We start from the raw sequence: 23,226 nt of genomic DNA, 5'->3' as shown, positions 1-23,226 counted from the left end.
CTAGCAACTGTGTTTAGGATGGCAGCTGTACAGCACAACCTTATTTCTGCATGTCTACTCAGAAGTAAGTTCCAATGAGTTCAATGGGACTGACTTTCAGGTATGTGCATACAGGATTGCAGCCTTAAAAGAATTAAGCTTTGGGTGGGTTTTTCCCATTCCCTATATTTATATACTAAGATGTTTGTGCCATGTTAAATAAAGCACATTTTCCCTTATTTTTCTAAAGATGCTGTATGCTGTAACATCTCTTGCATTAAACCAATATGCCTTTTCGCAGCGCTTTATTAATATTACATGCGTTCTTCGATGGCACTCCTATCAATTTCACGTTGAGTTGTATTAATAATACTTACGAGTAAATTACAGCACGCAGATATGCCGTGCTTGGGTAGGATGTACCCCTCTGCCTGCTTAATGTGATTCTAAACAGCAATAAAGCAAGCTATTAAGCTGCTCACAAATAAATATCAATAAAGAGAAGTTCAGCTAAAGTGTAACCAAAATTTTCTTTACTACCATCCCCAGCCATTTATCTCTCCTAATGAAAATCACCAGCCCCCAAAGCATGAAAAATCACAGTACCTGGGAGTGTTATGTGTGTACATTAGCCTGCTGAGTATTATCTGGATTTCCTGTTGTAGTTTACCTCCACGGATAGCTAGGAAAAAACAATAACACTGGGCTGTCCAGTCTTCTTCTAATTGATTTTCATCCTCTCAGAGTCCAATTAGCTCAACCATTGCCATAGGATTACTTGTACATTCCAAGCAAAAGAGGTGAAGATAATGAGGTCCAGGAGCCTTTGCTTAGTCTGCAGCCTCCCAGGTTGTGTAATGTCCAGCATTCCCTTACACTGACAAAACTAAAAAGATGAGCACGGCAGTCTCTCTTTCCTCTGCTGTGTAGTGTCAGATTTGACTTGCAGCCAGAATCAGACAACTTAGTGCTAAAATGATTTTTTAAAAAAATAATAATCTTTTCTAGTTAAAAAGTTGGGTTTTTGAAGAAACTACATAACAACACTAAGAACAGTCCAGACCAAAAACTGCAATTCATCTGGCAGTGATTCTGTATAAAGGAAGAGACACGTGATCAGCTGTGCCCAATCGGAACGTTGTTGACCACTCATGGAAGCTGTGGCCCTCCTTGAGAATGCTGGACTACAATTCCCATCATCCCTGACTACTGACCATGCTCTTGGTGGGGGTCATGGTTCAGCAACATCTGGAGGCTCCTGTTCAGCAACATCTGGAGCTCCTGTTTTCACAGAGTAAAAAATAAAAGTAAATTAAATGGGTGGTATTTCTTTGAACAGCTATCTGAAAAACAAAGGTCCTGATCGAGTCAAGTATCAAGCTGTTGTATATTTGCACGTCACCATTGAAATCAAGGCTGGACCTGGATTATCGGCAAGCCTTCCATGCAGCCAGTATGACTAAAGGTGTGTATACAGTTAGTTCCTGTTTTGAGAGGAAGTGCTTGAAAGGGGAACTTCCTGTGGAAGTGTGTGGAAAGAGGAAGCCAATGTGGGCTTGGGGGCTAACAACAACAACAATAATACCCTGCCCATCTGGCTGGGTTTCTCCAGCCTAGGAGAAAGCAGGGTTCCCTGTCTATTATACTTCAATAAAGCGGTTCATGTTTGAGTTTACCGAAGCAGCTGGAGTTTGTTTCTAAGAAAGGCAGCCCTACTGGTCAAGAAGGCAGATGGGTGTGAGGCTTGGATGGAACCATTATCAGTCACATGAGCAGGAAGGGGCTTACAGAGAGTCCATCTAATCAGTCTGGTTGGAGAGCTTCTCAATGGTTGCAGATGCTTTTCTCCTCTCACTTCTTTCTAGTCTCTGCACCTTTGACAAAATAATAGACAATATTGGAGTTGTGGAGGTTGAAAGCGCACCTTTTGCATTTCAAGAATTATCCAAACAAAAAGCCTTTTGGCTCGGCTCTATTAAATCCAATTAACATATTCAACCCACACCTTTTGCACTCTGGACAGAAAACTGGAAGCCAGCAGTGGGTTTACTTCCTACTGAACAACGGCATAGAAATCTAGCCAATCATGGTTCATCTTATGGATGTAGGTAAATGGGCTGGGGGCTTTATTCTGTGAACTGCCCTGAGGCCCCCGGGTATAAGGAGGTATATAAATTCAATGAATGAATAAATAAATAAATAAATAATTTAAAAATAAAAAATTAAAGCTGAAAATTAAATGAGACTTAACAGGTTCCAGTTATAATAACGTTTGGCTGCTTACAAAAAACTATTCTGCTTCAGCAGCAGAGTCCAATATGTTGCACCTAACTCTCTATTGTCCAGTTTTTCCCCCTTCTCCTCCTGCTTGCATTAGGCTAGTCTCTTGTGATCTGTGATGACTCTTTGAAGGTCAGGTTCAAGGTCATAGATAGTGGACTGCTCCTTGTTTGAAATTCAATGGGAGCTGGATCAAGTGCAGCCAAACAGAAAGCAAGTACCAATTCTCCTTTGCAAGATGTGAGTTTTGGAACTATTTATTGTAGAATAAATTCAGTGTTATCTTCCTGCAATATTTATAAAATCCTGTATGGCATTTGCCGCCCAATATTGTAATCCCAGATCCATGTACTCATGTTTGTCCAATAAATAATAACATATTCCTTTTGTTATGACAGAAGCTGCTTCTACTCTCGCATCACATGTCATTCTCACTCACAGGGAAAAAATGTTTTTGCTATGTGTGTATGTGTGCATTATTTCTTTCTTTCTATAACTTCATGGGCAACCTACCATCTCTGGTTAGTAGTGAAGTGTGTGTGTGTGTGTGTGTGTGTGTGTGTGTGTGGTGAAAACATTAGAGCAGCTGAATTTTTATTTTGTATCATGGGAACAATTTGTGCAAACTCAAGCCTGTAGTAATATAAGTCCCTGCAGAATACTTGTACTTTCTCGCTCTCTCATTCTTTCCTTGCCTAGTACAGTGGTACCTCGGGTTACAAATGCTTCGGCTGACAAACAATCAGGTTACAGACTCTGCTAACCCAGAGGTAGTACCTTGGGTTACGAACTTTGCCCCAAGATGAGAACGGAAATCGCACGGTGGTGGCAGCAGGAGGCCCCATTAGCTAAAGCGTTCCTCAGGTTAAGAACAGTTTCGGGTTAGGAATGGACCTCTGGAACGAATTAAGTTCGAAACCCGACTTACCACTGTACCAGCGACTGCTCAAGTGAGCTGGACTGAGTTGATGGATTATAGCCAAGTTAGATAATAACCTGATCCTAAGCACACCTACTGGGAATTAAGTTCTATTTAGATCAATAATTCCAAGTAAATGTGTTTAGGATTAAGGCAAATGACTGATCCTATGCTCTTCTACCAGATGAAAATGGAGCATAGGAATAGAAACAGGTCCCTTCTTTCCTCCCTCAAGGATGTGGTATCTTACAGAGCATCTAGAAGCAGACTTTGGCCTGGTTCAGATGTAGTGCTGAATTATCATTAAGTGTTGTATGCATGAATCTCTGGCACATGTGTACTTTACACTCTGCTTTCCTTCTCTGAGACATTCCCCCCTTCCTCCTCCCTCTACACACACACACACACACAAAACAAAGCAAAACAAAACAAAGCACACCATGTTATGGGTTTCCCACCAACCCTCCAAAGCAGATATATAGGACACATGGAGGGGGGAGTAAAGGAAGTCCCATTGCTTAAGTGGACCTTGTTCCATGCATGCAGCAACTGAGTTGAAATCCCAAGCATAGCATCTGCTTTGGGGTACCATTTTCTGGTACATTCTGCTTGTGGAACAGCACAATCCTAGCAATCGAAGTCCAAAATCCCAATCATTAGTACTCTTGCCATCAGGAATACCTGGTCCATGGAAGCAGCCTCCTAATGGACAGCACCATCCATTTTTCAAGCTTTTTTTATTTTAGGTGGGAAATATTTGAAGTGTGCATTTTAGAATATCTGCTTGGCTTGTCTGAATATCTTTTAATAATTAATGGAAATTCAGAGTTAAAACATATTGATAATGTGCTTGAGGTGGGGTGGGGCAGCTATCTTTGCACATACATTTTGAAGAGCTTCCCAGAGTACTCCTTTTGAGTGTCTGATTAACTTCCAAAGAGGAAACACTACTCTACTTCTCGATCAATGGCTTAACAGCAAATTGTGTTTTCCAGTTTATTCCCAAGGCTCATGTTTGTTCTGAGTTCTATTACTGATGTGGAGAAAGTGGTTTGCAATAACTTTTTTCTTCAGTCAAACATCGTTCCTGCAGCACATTATGTAGTCAGTATCATCATAACAAAGGTAAGGTGGGACAATTACATAACAGTTGAGTAGAAATAAAGCTGGACCTTTCCTGTTCTCTCTTCTCCATGGGCATCTTGTCTGTCCTATCATCAACCTGTTGAACCTGAAGGTGCTGCTGCAGAATTATGGCTGAGCTATTGTGGGGGGGAGGGGACGACGATGACAGGGGCCATCCAAAACTTGATCAGAGATGAGCATGCTGACTTGTCAATATTATCTGAGCAGCGGTGAAAGATTTATATGATCTGAAGAGAAACCAACCAAGGAAGAGTGGCTGATTAAACTGATGACTTGTGCCGAAATGTAGTAAGTAACCAAGTAATCAAACCTATCCATTCTTAAGGAAATCAGCCCTGAGTGCTCACTGGAAGGACAGATCGTGAAGCTGAGGGTCCAGTACTTTGGCCACCTCATGAGAAGAGAAGACTCCCTGGAAAAAGACCCTGATGTTGGGAAAGTTTGAGGGCACAAGGAGAAGGGGACGACAGAGGACGAGATGGTTGGATAATGTTCTTGAAGCTACCAGCATGAGTTTGACCAAACTGTGGGAGGCAGTGGAAGACAGGAGTGCCTGGCATGCTCTGGTCCATGGGGTCACGAAGAGTCGGATACGACTAAATGACTAAACAACAACAAGTAACCAAGGAGGGGGGTTATTAAAGATTGGGGAACATTTGTGGAATATCTGAAAAATTATGGTATGCAAGTAACTGCATTAGTAGGGTTAACTTAAACCAAGCAGTTAAAATCATTATCGAGATAAATGGTAGAATAACTAAAAAACAGAGTAAAGTGGAAAATGCAGTGTTAAAAATTTAAATAAGACAAGAAACTACAAAAGGGGGGAGGGAAGTCTAATATGCATTTGTATTGAAAGTATTGTATTGAAGGCATGCATTTGTAAACTTTTGAAAATTGAAAATATGATTTAAAAATATATATATTATCTGAGAAATGTCTCCACTGGTGGTCACCAATGTGGTGCCCTCCAGATCAACTCTGATCATTGGCCATGCTGGCTGGGACTGGTGGGAGTTGGAATCCAACAGCATCTGGACGGCATTGCATTGTCTACTCTTGGTCAACACTTACTTGTCAGTTGTACTCTGTAGCTTCAAACAAGGATCTTTCTGAATCCTACCTAGAGATACCCTGGATTAAACATGGACCTTCTGGGTGCAAAGCATGTGCCCTACCACAGAGCTCTTCCTCAAAGCAGTCACTGTGGTTCATTGTAATTCCATTACCCTTATCAAGTGCCTTCTTTAGCAGGCCTCCAAATTCAAGTTTAATGCATTGTTTAATGCAAATCTACTCCAATAGCAGTTTTCTTGCTCAAACTCACAGAAATGACCTCAGGTGTCATGTTGGTTCTGAAAGACCAATCTGCACCTTCCAAAATGTCTGCAGCCAAGATACTGCAAGATCTTTCATACAAAGATGGTTAGGTGTTCCTGTCAACAAGTCATAAAAAATTGATGTTTAATGAATTCTCATACATTTATTGAACAAACCACTGTGTAAAAAAAATAAAAGTGCAAAATCCAAATGATAATTACATTAATTTGGGAGGCAGATATTAGGTCTCCCTTGAGTTCAATGGAGCTTCCTTCCTGATATTTCGGGCACAGCTTTATAGCCCAGTCCTAAGGATGTATAGCCCAATGGTAAAGGTAAAGGGACCCCTGACGATTAGGTCCAGTCGTGGCCGACTCTGGGATTGTGGCGCTCATCTCACTTTATTGGCCGAGGGAGCCGGCGTACAGCTTCTGGGTCATGTGGCTAGCATGACTAAGCCACTTCTGGCAAACCAGAGCAGCGCACGGAAATGCTGTTTACCTTCCCGCCGGAGCGGTACCTATTTATCTACTTGCACTTTGACGTGCTTTCGAACTGCTAGGTTGGCAGGAGCAGGGACCGAGCAACGGGAGCTCACCCCATTGCGGGGGTTCGAACCGCCGACCTTCTGATTGGCAAGTCCTAGGCTCTGTGGGTTAACCCACAGTGCCACCCACGTCCCAGCACAATGGTGCTTATCCCCTATCACGTGTGCTTAGTACTGCAGCCTTAGTAATCTTCCCTTTACTTCTAAATTACAACTCCACCACATGCAGGCACTATTCCAAATGTATAAATGATATATAATGGCATTATGGCAATTGTTCCATCAGCACAAGCATTCTAGCCGCCCAGATGGGCGGGGTACAAATAATAAATTATTATTATTATTATTATTATTATTATTATTATTATTATTAGCTCACAGATACGGGCTCTGCATTAATGGGACACTTGGTTGTGCAGGTGTCCCAGTTGCCTGGAACTCCTACATACAAGGAGGACCTCCCAAGTTACCTTCCATGTATACAACCGCATACAACAAAAAAGAAGACCTGACACTGAATGTAGAGCCAAAAATATGACCCTGCTCCAATCTGTACTAAGTAGGTGCCACATGCACTAACCTAAGACATGGATGCTGTTACTGTCTGCATGTTTTTAATGTCTGAATCGGGAAAGCGCCTTGAATAATTTCAGAGGTCTTCACTTTGGTTCTGGGTGCTTCAGAGATATCCCACATTCGCTCTCTTGTTTGCAGCTTGAGAGGGTGTAGTATTGTAACATGGTTACCATAAATACTTTCCAGGCATCCTTACCTAGAAATATTTGCAAATTAAGAAAAGGTCAACTGAAGCCCATGTTTTGTTAGCCCAAAATTGGAAAATGAGTGAGGTCCCAACCAAAGAAGATTGGCAACTTAAGTTGACAGAATTAACATATAGAATAAGAGAACATACAGTTAAAGAAGATTGGAAAACGTTTATTGAATATATGGAAAATAATTGTGCACAGCTGAAAACGCTGGCAGCATTAAGATAAATTCAACAGTGTAAATAAGTTTTGATGGATGTAATAATGGAAAACTGATTGGTATAGTTTTTTGTAAAATATGCAGGGATATAAGATATGTAAAATGAACCATGGAAAGAGAAGAAAGGAAGTCACTGATATCTTAAGTATGTACAATGTTTATCTGAAATTGTAAAACAGAAAATTTAATAAAAAAGCATATTTTTAAAAAGAAATATTTGCAAACTATTTATTTATTTACAAACATCCCTTCGCAAAACAAAACATCAGATTCAGGGCAGCAGAAGGAGAAAGAGCTGCATTGAAATGCTAATATATTTGGCCACACAAACCAAGCTGAGTCTGGTGTTTAGAACTGCAAGCTGAACAGAGTGAGAAAGAGCCTGCTATCTGAAAGAAAGGGTGAGAAAGAATTGAGTTATAGATAAGGAAGCAGGAACCTGAGAGGTGATGGTAAAATGCCAAACACTAAAGGGCAATTTGTTGCTGCGTTGTTGTTGTTTTTTAAAAAGAAATTTGTAATTATTTTACATTCTGATTATAAACTAAACTAATCCAAGCCTCATTCCACATCCACACAGAGAAGGCAACCTTAGAGGACCACAGTGTTTAGCTAAGATAACAAGGATATGCAGATAGAGGGACACAGAATGAATCAATTAAAGGGATGTCCTGTTGATGTTTCAAGACCTGATGACCACGATGTATCTTATAGGGATGAAAGTGTTATATTTCCCCTCCCTAGTGCTCTTCTTTGTCAGCTTCACCCTTCTTGCCACAAGAATATCTCTGTGCAGGAGGGTGTATGAAACAAAGGCCAAGGAGAAATAGCGTTAAGTTCAATTAACAGGTGAAGCACTGCATGGGAGCTAAGGAAGAAAAGCTTATAATATTTCCTCCTCCACCACCCTGACATAAGCAGGAGGGAAGGAGTCACTGCAGCCTCAGCTCCTCTAACAGTATCTTATGCACAAACAAATTATGCATGAGTTTGCCCAAGGGACTACTCAGCTACTCAACAGTAATGGGTAATTGCCCTAGCAAACTTATACCTCCTATCAGTGATACACACCAACACTTATGCCGAGAAGGAGAAGGGGAGAAAGATGCAAAGAACAAATTTCAATAGAAAGCACATTATTATTAGTATTAGCAGGAAGATGGCATAGTTTTATTTAACTCTTTGCAGGCGAAACAAGAATCTTAGTTATTCCTACATTTAAAAAACCCCAGATTTCTTTGTGAAATCTGATATTCTTCCCATGTATCCAGAAAGGTAAACTGCCAGGTTAAAATTGTAATGGCACATTATTATACACAATTCTTCCCAATACCCGAAAAAAGTGCACACACTCATTAAACAAAGAAATGGACAAACAGGAAAACTCAGACCCTGTAAGGTACAGCTCTCCCCAAAGGTACCTTTGGGAATTCTTGGAGAACACGTGAGGACCCTACAGGCTGAAGGCAGGCAAATGTAGGTCCCATCTTCGAAAAGCTTAGGATGAATCAACCGTATAAGTGCCAACTCCGAGGAGCTGAGGCACTTGGGGGGGCGTTGATTTGTTTTATTTTTGAGGGGGTTTGGCCCTCCAATGTTCAGAGGGTGGAGGATGGCAAACATGGAGCCGGGCATGGTGTGGCTTTAGTAGCTGGCAGTTCAACCTCCTCCTGCCACCATGGGAGGTCCTGTTCTATTCTGCCTTGGTCAGACCACACCTGGGATACTGTGTACCCGGTTCTGGGTACCACAATTTAAGAAGGATATTGACAAGCTGGAACGGGTGCAGATGAAGGCAACCAAAATGTTCAAGGGTCTGGAAACCAAGCCTTATAAGGAATGGTTGAAGGAGCTTGGGTATCTTTAGCCTGGAAAAGAGGAGACTGAGAGGAGATATGATAGCCATCTTCAGATATCCCAAGGGCTGTCACATGAAAGATGGAGTGAGCTTGTTTAATCCTACTCCAGATGGTAGGACCTGAACCAATGGCTTCAACTTACAAGAAAGGAGATAAACACCAGGGAGAATTTTCTGGTGGTAACAACTGTTTGACACTTGAATGTACTCCTTTGGAGGGTGGTGAGTTCTGCTTCCTTGAAGGTTTTTAAGCAGAGGTTGGGTGGTTGTCGGTGAGGGACGCTTTAGTTGTGCATTTTCAGCATTGCAGGATGTTGGACTAGATGACCCTCAGGGTTCCTTCCAACTCTACCATTATATCATTCTATGATTTTATTATTATTTCCATACTTTCCTGTACTACCAATGGAATATCGAGGCCCATGGTCTGCTTTCATCACTGCTACAGTGCAGCGTTGTCCACAAAAAATGGGTCTTCCAGTCACTTCAGCATGTGCCACGGGTATCTTACAGCCACTTTTAAGCATTATTTTAGTATGTTGCAGATGTACACCACTTAATGAGAAGCCATAATGGATATCAAGTGCCAAATGCAGCCCAGAAATCTGCCAACTGCTTGAAACGAAGGCTGTGCCAAATTCAGGTGTTTTGGGGAGGGGCACTTTCAAAAGCGAAGTGATTTTTTATACCCACTTTTGACCCATTTTTCACATGATGGCAGCAGTGGACCTTGCAGCAGCCACCCAGAATGCCCTCTGGAATAAAGCCATGTCACCATGTAGCATTGTGTTAAGAGGAACTGAGGGTTTAAAAAATTGTGACTGCTTTTTAAAATTGTTTTGTTAATTGTTTGTTTTTTATTGTTAAGTAGTTACGTCTGCCACATTTATTATTGTTTTTAAATTCACAGCATCCCTCAGAACAATGCTGCATGATGTCTTTCATGGAAGTGTTGTGGTGGAAAAACGCCACCAGCTGGCAGCCTCAAGTGGACTTCAGTGGTGGCACTGTGCAGAGGACAAGCCCCCTGTGACAGGCCACCATAAATAGCTAGTGGGTTGATTCCAGGTTGGTCTTTCATCCAGCTGAGCAGGCCTAAGGTATGTTAACTCAAGGAGTAAGTAGTTTGCTTTCATTTTCAGCCTGGTAAGATTAAGAAGTTATCAGCAATCAAATAGTTGAATGGTTACTGTCCATATGTGCTACTCTGGCTTCAGCCTAGATTTGGCCTTCCATGTGTTGCAACTCATGGGCCAATGCAAATGCAGTGATGTGCCAAAATCAAGATTCAGTCAGTGGTGGTAGATGTAGCCAACTGCATCTCCACAAGCACTGAAGCACCTCAAAGTCGGGATGGGCTGAGACTTTCCCTCTTGTCAGTGGAACCTGTGGCATACCGGGTGCTGTGGGTTCTGACTCAGCTGGTGAGCCCCATTTTGGGGTAGTCTCCCAACTGCCACTGCCAGGGCTGCCACAGATGGAAGGGGAGCTCTGAAGAAGTGAAAGGATGCTGTTGTAACTCCACAGGGGCCGGGCTGACACCTCTGCCCCTCAGCCCCAAACACACGCAGTACAAAAGGCATTTGGGTTGCTCCACCAGTCAATTATTGGGCCACAACCTCTAATATAAATATATTGCACAAAATAAGGAGACGAAATATAATATATAAGCTATGAAACAAAAGCATTGTTTCTTTTTATTCATTAGCATTTCTGTCGTATAAAGATGAAGAAGAGTTTGGATTTGATATCCCGCTTTATCACTACCCGAAGGAGTCTCAAAACGGCTAACATTCTCCTTTCCCTTCCTCCCCCACAACAAACACTCTGTGAGATGAGTGAGGCTGAGAGACTTCAGAGAAGGGTGACTGGCCCAAGGTCACCCAGCAGCAGCATGTGGAGGAGTGGGGAATCATACCCATTTCACCAGATTACGAGTCTACCACTCTTAACCACTACACCACACTGTGTAACAATTTCATTCAAATTAGAATCATAGAATCATAGAGTTGGAAGAGACCACAAGGGCCATTGAGTCCAACCCCCTGCCAAGCAGGAAACACCATCAGAGCACTCCTGACATATGGTTGTCAAGCTGCCACATATGGTTGTAATGGCTGCCATGTTCTGACATGCATGTTTCGTTTATTTCAGTAGTGTGTACATCTGCAATCTGAAACATACTTGGCAATATGATTGTTGTCAAAGGCCTGCACATAGATACACTTTCAGGATGGGGACCAAATGGACACCATTAATATGTCAATTGCTACGAGCAGGGTCTGTTTGACCAGTTAGGATGGAATTTTGTCCCCACTTAAGATTTGCTGGTGGTTGCTTACCATGAAAGGCATGGTAGCTCAGTAGTATAACATGAGCTGGTATGATGTAGTCTAGGAGAGATTAGAATGTAGTCTGGGAGTGAGGAGGGCCAGGTTTAAACCCCCTACACAGCCATGAGCTCATTGTGTGACTTTGGGCCGGTGATTCTCTGGTGAAGTTAAGCCCATGGAGTGATTTTCATAAGGGTGAAAATCTGGAAAGCAGAAGGTGAGAATGGGTAGGAAACACATAGTCAGAGATCTAGTGAAATTAAGATTCCTGATTGGTGACATGCCTTTCAGGACCCCGGACAGAGCATTAGAAGCAGACTGAATATGCCAATAATTTCAACTGAGTTTTTTCTGGCCATTTGCCAGGGGGATTGAGTAGAATTTGACTGAAACTTGTGTGAGTCTGGGTGTTTGGGGATTCAGCTGATGGGTATCTGAGTTCTACTTTTTACAATTCCGGTCCCATACTTCCTCAAAAGCCCAGGGAACCATGTTATATTACCGTGTCCTCCCCTCAGTTTCCCAGGAAGTACAGAGAGCCAGGGTAGGATGCTGTCTGTGAAGCACAGGGGAGCGGTATGCTGATTTTTAGATTTATTTATTTTTTAAGATCAATGAGCCTCTCTTGGGGGCTCCGCTGGCAGTTTCCATGACTTCCTGCAAGGTCCAGAAGAGGAAATCATAACATAGTATCACCCCCTGTGCTTTCCAGAGAGCATGGGAGTCAAAAGTCAAATTCACAATTTCAGCTTGGCTGTGGGAGACGATGTGATGCACTGGCTGAAGTGTTAGATTAGTCTCTGGAAGCTCAGGCTCTGGTTTAGAGTTCTCTTTGTGACCTGTTTAGAACCAACCTGTTAGGATAAGTGTACTTCCTAATAGAGGATTCTGCTTCACAATATGAATGGTGTTTGAGTCTTCAGAGGCAATTACGTTTCTAAAGAACAGTCTCTGGGGATCACAAATAGGAGAAGTGCTCTTGTGCTCAAGTTCTGCTTGCAGACTTCCCAGAATCCTCTGGTTGGCCATTGCAGGGACAACATTTTGGCCTAGATAGACCTTTGGTCTGATCCAGAAGGGCTCCTACGTTCTTAAGTCTCTTTCTGTTCTACAGTTAATTATTTTGAGCTTGGACCTCATAAAAGCAATTCAATTTTATTTGCAGTTTGTTTATTTTTTAAGTCTGAAAAGCATCCTAGAGATAATTGTTTAGCTGTGCTGGCTTTAAATCTCCTATATACCTTGAGCAAAGAGGGAAAAAAGAACATAAAGGTTATTGAAACATCTATTTTCCTTAACTGTGATCCTCAGGCTCTGTTCTTAATGTGGAAAGAAGCGTTTTTATATAAATATCATCTCTGTTATCTGGGAAATAGTGTGACTCATATTCATGTTTAGAGAGTAGGTTAAGTGAATAGAGATCTAGCTTGCCAAAGAAACATTTGTCAAAAAGAAAATTAGGACATTCATTTCACTTCTTCGAGGAAAAAAAAAGATCTAGGAACAGCGGCATCGTCTAAAAGCTATAGTTATGTGATTATTCTTGCTTGACTGCCCTCTGCTGGAATTGCTGAATTATACACAAGACTCACAAAATGGCATCATAAGGCAACCTGATAATTGGTAAAGGTAAAATTATGTTATTGCAATTGCCTTCAGAAACTGCCTACACTGGACGGAAACTGAGAAATATGCAGTGCCTTGGTACTGATTTGATGAATCCCTGAGTAGCTGGCATTTGTATTACTGAAAGAAAAACAAATGATAAAATAATGGGTGAGACAATTGATATGACTGAAAACAATTGCTGTTGTCTGAATCAGAGGGGGTTTTTTTTCACATTAAAGCCTGCAAGTAAATAATGTGTGTGTAGGCTTCTAAATATGTTTAACAGTATTTTATATTCCTGAGCCAAGGGAGCAATTTTCAGTAGATATATATTTGTCTGGTAACTCTTATTGTGTGTGGGGGGGGGATACATCTTACAATTTCTCCATGGCATAGCTATTAAAATATATAAAAGCACTGGCGTGGATGCTATGTAGAAGAGAAATGCATTCTCTTCATTTGTTTTGTTTATTTGTTCTAGCTGACTGAGGCATACACCTAAGACTTACATGTTCCACTCATGAGAGAACTGTAAATGACCACAAAATGGAAAAGTTTAAGGGGCTGTTTGAGAACATCAGAACTCTGTGTATCTGGAGGGCTTCAGTATAATGAATTCTGTTTAAAAGGCAAGCGGTTCAAATGTCAGCACATACCTTACTAGTTCATGTTGCCATTTTCAACATGTAGTCTGCTTTAAATCTCTGCGAGGAAGAGGAATTTTCAGAACGTAAACCTCTGCACTGCTGCACTGCGAGGGAAAAAAGATATACTTGCTGAGATAATGACATTACAATTTCACTCATTCAGCTAGGAAACCTATTTGGGAACTGTTTTTAAAAGAACACGTTTGAAGATGAAGGGTCAACTAGTGGCTCATTGGGGAGTGGTGATATCTGGTCCTGGGACCAAATCTCTCTCTCTCTCTCTCTCTCTCTCTCTCTGTGTGTGTGTGTGTGTGTGTGTGTGTGTGACAGACTGGTTGGACATAGAGCATGGGTAGGCAAACTAAGGCCTGGGAGCCGGGTCCAGCCCAATCGCCTTGTAAATCTGGCCCACGGATGGTCTGGGAGTCAGCGTGTTTTTACATGAGTAGAATGTGCCCTTTTATTTAAAATGCATCTCTGGGTTATTTGTGGGGCATAGGTATTCGTTTGTTTTTCTTTCAAAATATCGTCCGGCCCCGCACAAGGTCTGAGGGACAGTGGACCAGCCCCTTGATGAAAAGGTTTGCTGACTCCTGAGGTAGAGGAATGGTGGGAGGAACCAGCTGGGGAACCTCCAGTGGAAGAAAGCTCATAGCCTGGAGATTGGGGATGGGACAACAAAGAGGGCGAAGACTGAAGGAGGTGTCAGTAGCTGAAGAGGCAACAGGGTTTAGGGAGCTGGGAGAGTCTGTGGCAGAGAGAAGTCTAGTATCAGAGGAAGAAGATGAATCAGGAGGGGGGGGAGGGAGACCAAGATGCAGAGATGAATCAGGCTGGTGAAGAGTCAAGGGTGTCTCTCCATCCTGCTGTGACAAGTGCCCCTCCCCCCTTTTCTCCCAGAACCAGAAGAGGCATGAAAAGGGCAGAGGAGAGATTGATTGCATGCTTGGAAAAAGCCCTGGAGAGGAGAGGACTTAGGTAGCTGCAAAGAGGCAGGGAACTTCATTCCCAGCGACTGCTTCATGAGGGCCAGGCCTACCGGGGATGAGTTGTTGTGCTCATTAGGCCTGATGCTCCTGGGCAGTTTACTTTTTGCTAATAAACTCCAACTTGCATAGTGTGAGTTACCATCGGCTTGCTCCTAACAGTTTCTCTATCTCCCAAGGAAAGAAGAAAGAAAGACAAAGAAGGAAAATGTAAACCAGAGGGCCCTTGCTTTCACCAGTCTCATGCTCTGTTGTATACACCAACCTCATGTGCCCCATCTCACTGACCTACCACCTAAGCAGCTAGAAAAGAAGAGTGTTAGGGAAGAGGTTTCCAACCTTTTTGAGTCCACGGCTCCCTTGACCAAGTACATTCTTTCTACAGCACTGCTGTGGGGCTCTGGAGCCCAGTGATGTCACCCCTTGCCTGCAGAGCAGGCAGCCTCTCACCCTTTTAGAACAATCTCCCTTGTGGAGTGGTCCCTCAGCTTCCTCTCCTTGGGAGTCCTCCAGGCAGCTGCTTCTGCAACAAACAGCTGTGCAAGCCTTTGGGAGGGAGAGACATGAGAGGGCATCAGAAGAGGGAGGAAGGAAAGGAAAAAGGGGCAGAGGCCAGGGTTGTCCGCAGCATCCCTGTCCATCATTCAAGGCACCCCAGGGTGCCACGGCACACTGGTTGAAAACCACTGTGTTAGGGAGACTATCTCTTCATCTCTGCTGCTCTGCCTCATTCAGGAGGGAGTAATAGATGTCTCTGGGTGAATGTGTCCTCTCAGCAACAGAATGAATGTTTGCTCAAGCAATGGACCTTCCCCTCTTCTCCCCTGATGCCCTGAAGAGCTTGTGGATCCTCCTGAGCACATTTTAAGGCCTGTGGGTTCAGGGAGTTCCAAGTGTGGAGGAGAGGAAGTCTGCTTACACAACATGGGTTGGGTTGGCACTTGGAGCCCTGCCTTCCCATATCAGGGTCCACCCAAAGTGATCTACTGTAAAAGTAATTGCCAAGCCTTGCCAATTGACAGACCATTTAGTGGGGTTCAGACAAAAGCTAGCAAGGCAGTTTTAAGGAAGCTAACAAAATGCTGCCAGTCACTGAAGCATTTTGCTGATTTCCCTCCATATCCTTTCCCTCCTTCAGCCCTCCAAGCTCCAGAGAGTTGGAATAGCCACTGGAGCTGGTTGGGATTTAGTGTGGCAGCCAGCTGCAGGCAAAAGAGAGAATCTGCCAAAAATGACTATTCTACACCCCACCCCCTTCGGTGTGTGCGTGGGGGGGGGGTCTGCAGGATTACACCCCCTTCCTCCAATTTGCAGAAAGGCTACTACTGCATCCAGGCCAATTTGCATTTCACTTTCCTTCCTCCTCCACTCACCTCCCCCTTTTAAAATCAAAGGAGAGAAAAGGTGTGTGAGAGACCGAGAGAGAGACACTGGAAGAATGGCAGATGCAACTGATGGACTATATGCAATTGGCGGAGATGACTGGCAGAATCCGAGACCTGGGAGAAGAAAGGATGGAAGAAGATTGGAAGAAATTTAAGATTTATTTACAAAAATATTGTGATTTAATGGAATGTTAAGAAAGATGCTTGGTTATAAATAATTGGCCATCACTAAAATAGATCAGGAATTGATGATAAGAGAAATTAAGAGAAAACAAATTTGTAGGAGAACCATTTTATTGTAATTAATTAAGCGGTCACAAAATTTGGAAATAAGATGATAATTTGCTTGACAAAAATTTATTAACGATGTAAATGGGAGCGGGAGGCGTGAGGAAGCTCAAGGACGATATGAAACTTTGTTAAAACAAAGCAATACTGTTTATTATTATTGTATTTTTCTTCTTTAAAAAACCTAATAAATATTTATATATATATAAAAAAAGAGAGACCGAGAGAGAGAGAGAGAGAGAGAAAGAGAGAGAGAGAGAGAGAGAGAGAGAGAGAAGATTTAGCCATCATCCTCAAAACAAGCAAATCTACATGAGCAGCCCTTGGATATTCCTCTGATAAAAACTTCAAAAGGGCACATTCTTCATTCAGGCAGACACAAAACAATGTTCTTGTTGCTAAATTGGATTGATTTTGAGTAACTCCATGGAAAGCGGCAGCACTTCTTGGGATTTCACAAGTGTAGCTCAAGAGCAGAATACATCCAGGATGTGTCAAGAAGGGAAAGACTATATAAATAAAAGCAGTTCTACATGCTCTTAAGTTGTCACACATCACCTGCTCTGTGTGTCTCCTCAGTGGCCCTAGCACATTTACATACACTGTCATCGAATTTCAAATTGCACCTCAAATCAATGCCAGTTTAAAATTGCCTTTCAGATCACTGCTGTATTTTTTCCCCTCCAAAAAAGAAAAGAATGCTCCTTTTGTATTAAATAGCAGTGCTGACCTTCTTGTTTCTCCTCTGGGTCTTCATTTAGGAAGAATTCACAATAATTATCCCTCAGATGTGTTAGGAGTAATATGAGGCAAGGAGAAGGCAGATATTTTTTCCCTTGGCCATCTCCATAGCTGCTTTTTATGTTGTGTATCAACACACAAAACAAAGCTGCAGTGTATTGAACATTTGGGTAGTGTCAGAAACCTGATGGGTATTTACTAATTAGGGAGGGGGTAGGAATTCAATCCACATTTAAAGGCAAGCCTACCTGTCACGGCCACCCAGGACGGGTCCCAGCTCACAAGAGACCTCACTCCGTTGCAGTTTATTTACAGGAAAAGTTTATTGAAGATTTCTGCTTCTCGTACAGTTCAGCATCGTGGCCGTACGTCTGTCACGTTAGACCGCTGAAGTCCCCTCTGACTCCTCCCCTCTTCCACACCAACTTAATAGCCTGGCTCTAGACCACCTCTTCCTCTCCTTTCTTTTCCGCAGGGTCTTCCTGCCCCCCTGGGTTCCCTCTCTCCGTGACTCGCCTGAGGCTGAATCCTCTGCCGCCTCTTCCCCCCTCCTTCTGGCTTTAGGGCCGGGCTCCTCCCCTGAGCTCTCTCCACTTCCGCGCGCCTCTACGTTTGAACTTGGCGCGCGTACGTTGCTGCTGACCTTTCTTTCGACCGCTACACCACCCCTTGTTCTGCTCTCCACCCTTTCCGGCTGAACACCTTGCTCCAACCCCCTTTCTCTGTTCTCTCCTAATCCTGCTCCCTCCGAGAGGCTGACGACTCCACCCCCTTTACTCCGTTCCGGCTGAGACGCCTCTTGCTGCGTCTGTCTTCCACTGGGCTCCTCTCCGCTTCTCCCTTCTCCTCCCTTTTGCTTGATTAAGGTAACCCCCTTTTGAGAATCCTCTGACTCGCTGCTCAGACTCGTGGATTCCCTCAGAATTCCGTCATCTTCTTCCTCATCCTTCTGCCCCTCCTCCCACTCGCTCTCCGTCTCCTCTGTCATCTCCTCCTCTCTCCCAGAAACCCTGACATCCATCCCCCCCTCGAAGCCCCCCCTTCCCCCCTCCCGCTCGCCGGGTGCAGGTTGAGGAAAACGTGGTTCTTCCGGGGTCGGTTCAGGATACAAGTTGTCCACTTCAACGTACTCCTCTGTCATCTCCGTATATGTGTGTTCGAACTCGGGTTCCCCACCCACAGACCTCACAGTCTCTTCCTCCATCACTGCTTCTCCTGGCGCTGCCTGCCAAGGACCTACCATCCATCTCTGACTCCATGCCTCCCTTGGCTGATCCACCCACCAACAAGGGCCTGTCTCCTCCCCCCCCAGTCTCGGATCCCTGGTCGGGCTTGTTTCGGGCGTATGGCCCTCGGGTGAGGAGAAACCCTCGAACGTGCTGTCTGACAAAGTGGGCGTGAAAAGCCAATCATCAAAATACTCCTCGGGCATGGGCTTGTGCGGAAAAAGTGCATGGAACTCCTCCTTCAACAGGGGTTCGTCCAACGCGTAACCCGGCACCCAGCTATTGGCAGAGGCCGGAGTGCCTTCCCTGGCTAGAAAATATACAACTCCCTCCTCCCCCCATCTCGAGTCCAGTATCTCTGTGACCTCGTTAAGAGGTTCTGGTCTTGGCGATTCCCCCCCCTCAGGCGCCCTCCTACGTGGCTCTGGGAGTGCTCCTGACTCTTGAAACCTGTGTGGGGTTTTGTAGGGAGTGAGCACCGACCTATGAAAGACCGGGTGCACCCTGGAACCCTCCGGAAGGGCTAGACGAAAAGCCACCGGATTGATCTTAGCCTCAACTTGATATGGCCCTAGCTGCCTGTGTCCTAACTTCTTCTTGGCCAATGACCTGGCCGGCATCGCGTGGGCTGCTAACCACACCCAGTCCCCAATCTGGATGTCCTCTCCCGCCCTCCTGTGCTTATCGGCCTGCACCTTATACGCCTGTTTTGCCAGCTCCAAATGTCTCCGCAGCTCCTCGTGCACCTCTTGCAACTCCGCTGCAAACTGGTCGGCATCTTGAGGCCCCCCCCCTCCTGGTGCCGCAAATCTCGGGAAGGTTCTGGGATGACGGCCATTGTTCGCGAAGAAAGGCGTCACCCCGGTGGATGCGTGTTTCGTGTTGTTGTAGGCGAATTCAGCCATCGGCAGATAGTCCACCCACGCCGCAGGTCGCTGGTTGGCGTAGCACCGCAGGTACTGCTGCATGATCGCGTTGACCCTCTCCGCTTGACCGTTGGTTTGTGGATGTCTCGCCGATGTCAGGTTGATTTTGACGTGCAAGATGCCCAGAAGCTTTCGCCAGAAAGTGGAAACAAACTGGCGCCCCCTGTCGGACAAGACGGACTGCGGAAGTCCATGCACTCTGAAGACGTGATCGATGAAGAGCTTTGCGGTCTGTTCTGCCGTCGCCACCTTGGCACAAGGGATGAAATGCGCCATCTTGGTGAACAAGTCCACCACCACTAACACCGCCGTCTTACCTCTGGAGCTGGGCAGGTCCGTAACAAAGTCCAACGCTACCCTCTCCCACGGTTGCTGCGGTGTCTCCAGCGGTTCTAGCAATCCCGCCTGCTTCTGGTGCACTGGTTTGGACCTCTGGCAGATATCACACCTGGCGACGTAGTCCGCCACCTCTCCTCTCATCTGGGGCCACCAAAAGTCTCTAGCCACCAACTCCATCGTCTTCTCTTTGCCGAAATGGCCTGCACTAGGGGCGTCATGCAATTGTTGCAGAACCTTGGCTCGAAGATCGTCGGTGGGCACGTAAAGGGCACCCTTACGAGTCAAAAGTCCATCTTGCAATTGGAACTCATCGTTGTCTCGCGACCCTCCGCGTAGCTCCTCCATCTTGGACTGTGCAAACTGATCCCTTTGCAACGCGCGTCGCACCGCGTCCAGGTCGACTGCGATGGTAGCGCACGTCCACGCCTGCGGTGCGAAAATGTGCTTTGCTGCGATTGGAGCTGCTTCCTCCAAGTATTGCGGCTTTCGGGACAGCGCGTCTGCAATAACATTGGAGTCTCCTGGGATGTATTCTATTTTGAAGTCGAAATCCGCAAAGAACTCCGCCCAGCGCATGTGTCGCTGGGTCTGTAACTTAGCCGTCCGCCAATACTCTAAGTTCTTGTGATCCGTGCGGACTTGCACCGTGTGCTTGGCTCCTATTAAGAAGTGTCGCCACGCTTTGAAAGCTGCATGAATGGCCAACAACTCCCTGTCCCATATGGTATAATTGCGCTCCGTCTTGCTGAGCTTCCGGGAGTAGAACGCACCCGGTCTCCAGTTGCCTTGTGAATCCTCTTGCAAAAGAACGGCCCCAACCGCTCTGTCTGACGCATCGGTCTCTACCCGCATGGGTCTGCCGGGATTCACGTGGAGCAGCTGCTCTTCGGAGGCGAAAAGACCTTTAAGCGTCCGGAAGGACCGCTCCGCTTGTTCGGTCCAGACGAACTTCTTCTTCTTGGAACTGAGGGTGTCAGTGATAGCCGCCGTCGCGTTCGCAAAACCTTTAATAAACTTGCGGTAAAAATTGGCAAAGCCGATGAACCTCTGGACCTCTTTCCGATTTCGAGGGCTCTTCCAGTCCAACAGCGCTTGAACCTTAGCCCTGTCCATGGCCAGTCCCTCGTCGGACAACTTGTAGCCAAGGAAATCAACCTCTCTGACATCAAACTGGCATTTTTCCAACTTGGCGTACAGCCTGTGGTCCTTCAGCCTCTGCAGGACCTCCCTCACGTCCTTATCGTGATCCTCCGGCGATTCCGAGAAAATCAGGATATCGTCGAGAAAGCAGACACACTTCTTGTAGAGGAGACCTGCTAGCACGTGGTGCATAAATGCTTGAAAAACGTGGCTGCCATTTTGGAGACCGAAAGGCATGACTCTGTATTCGTATGTGCCCAGAGGGGTGAACATGGCGGTCTTCCACTCATCTCCTTTCCGGATGCGGATGAGATTGTAAGCTCCACGTAGGTCCAGCTTGGTGAAAATCTTGCCCCTCCTGACGGTCGCTAAAAGGTCGTCAATCTTGGGCATGGGGAAAGCTTTGGGCTTAGTCAAGCTGTTTATGAACCTGTAATCCACTATAAGCCTTTTTTGGGGCGTGTTTTTCTTCTTCACAAAGAACACAGGGCTGCCACCCGCTGCTTTAGATTCCTGGATGAAACCTCGCTTGAGGTTATGGTCTATGAACTCCCGAAGCTCTTGCATCTCGTCTTCCGACATGGAGTACAGCTTGGCAGCAGGCAGTTGCGCCCCTGGCACTAAATCAATCGCGCAGTCGTAAGGTCTGTGAGGCGGCAACTTGTCAGCTTCCTTCTCACAGAAAACCTCCAAGAAGTCCTGGTACTTGTGAGGCACTGTTTGCACCATACCCAGATGCAACTGCTGCTCGGCTTCTCCTCCTTGATCGGTCTGAAAGCAATGCTGAGCACAATACGATGAACAAAAGGTGATCTGCCGCTGGTACCACGCAACCGCGGGACTGTGCCTCTCCAGCCAACTCATGCCTAACACGATGGGTGTGTCCGATAAGTGGGTGACATTGAAACTAATAAGTTCTCGATGGTTGCCAATCTGCATCATCATGGGAGGGGTTTGCTGCACCACTTGCCCCCCCAGCAACTTCCTGCCGTCTACCGTGACCACGTTTAGAGGCGTCGTTGCAGGCAGGAGCGCCATGTTGTGCTGCTTAACGAACTGCAGTCCCACGAAGTCGGCGTTGCTTCCCGAATCGATCGTTATTGGAACCTCGAGGAGTCTCCCATCAGGCAACTGGAGTGTTGCTGTGAGCAGAACTGCCGGTCTGGGAGGCAAAGGGTCCACGCTCTGCAGTGATGCTGGGGGCTTGTCTACAGATCCGCCTGGCTGAGCCCCAGTAGCTCTGCTTCCAGCCAGGCACTGTCGTTTCCCTGAAGCTGCTCCCCTGGTTGCACCTCTGCTGTTACAGTTGCCAGTGCTGCAGTGTGCTACTGGAGCCTCTGGGGGCACTCTTTCGCCATATGGTGCGCACTGTCACAGATGTAACACTTCCTGGTTCCTCTAGGAGGCTTCGCTTTGGCTGCACCAGGGACAGGGCTCTGGGATGGCTTCTGAGCCCTAGCACCACCAATCTCCATTGGCTCCTCGCTGTCCTTCCCCATTGGCGAGGGGTGCGCACGGCTGAAATCCCTGTGCACAAAAGGGAGAGTCCTCGCTTGCGCACGCGCTTGGGGCCCGTCCTCCTCGTGCCACGGACGTCCCTCATGTCGAATTCCAATAGCTAAAGCCCGTTGCACCACGTCTTCTAGGGTCTGGGGTCTGTCCCCCCTAGCGATCTCATCCTTGATGGGGGGGCTCAATCCCTCCCAAAAAAGATCTCTGACCGGCTTACTGTCCTTTGGCCAATCTAAGGCGGTGAGCAATGCAAAAAATTTAGAGTGGTATTGGCGCACAGTCGCTTTCCCCTGCCTCAGCCCGTGCATTTGACGGCGCGCAATGTCCACATCCACAGAGGATTGAAAACAAGAATCCATCGCTTTGATGAACGCAGTTGAATTGCGACGGGCCGGTCCATCTTCGCGCCACAGATTGCGTAGCCAAGCCCTGGCCTCCCCATGCAGGTGCGAAACAATGAACCCCACTTTCTCCTCCTCATCTTTAAAATCGTGACGGAGTAAATGCAGTGCATATACGACGTCCGCTCTGAAATTGGGATAGTCTTGCAAGTTGCCATTAAAATGCGGAACCAGGGCACCCCCCCTCCGTCCAAGCGCAATGCCCTCCGCTCTGGAACCTGGGGCCCCCGCCCTGTCCGCGTGTTCCCACCTTGCCTGCAAATCCTGGCACGTCTTCTCCAAGTCGTCATTCTTCTTCTGCGAAGCAATGACTGCCGATGTGAGAGCGGTAACCTGATCCCGCAGTGCAACCAGCTGCTCCTCAGCGCTCATGGCTGCTCCCGTTCGTGAGCTTCGCAAAAAAAATTTTTTGCTTTCTGAGAGGGGACTTACTGTCACGGCCACCCAGGACGGGTCCCAGCTCACAAGAGACCTCACTCCGTTGCAGTTTATTTACAGGAAAAGTTTATTGAAGATTTCTGCTTCTCGTACAGTTCAGCATCGTGGCCGTACGTCTGTCACGTTAGACCGCTGAAGTCCCCTCTGACTCCTCCCCTCTTCCACACCAACTTAATAGCCTGGCTCTAGACCACCTCTTCCTCTCCTTTCTTTTCCGCAG

At 45.8% G+C, this 23,226-nt stretch overlaps 1 protein-coding gene across 1 annotated transcript in view; it reads right to left on the bottom strand.

Moving 5' to 3' along the window:
* Positions 1–673, bottom strand: part of MDFIC2 (MyoD family inhibitor domain containing 2) — a gene marked incomplete at its 3' end in the record, with an annotated part of 49,565 nt that extends 48,892 nt beyond the window's left edge. Inside the window, exon 1 of the mRNA XM_081903379.1 lies at positions 586–673. The remainder of the gene's footprint in view (positions 1–585) is intronic.
* Positions 674–23,226: the final 22,553 nt, after the last annotated feature.

The sequence above is a fragment of the Podarcis melisellensis genome, assembly GCF_964234715.1.
Source record: "Podarcis melisellensis genome assembly, chromosome: 2".
In the NCBI taxonomy this organism is placed as follows: domain Eukaryota; kingdom Metazoa; phylum Chordata; class Lepidosauria; order Squamata; family Lacertidae; genus Podarcis; species Podarcis melisellensis.
This window is presented reverse-complemented; position numbering and strand designations above follow the sequence as displayed.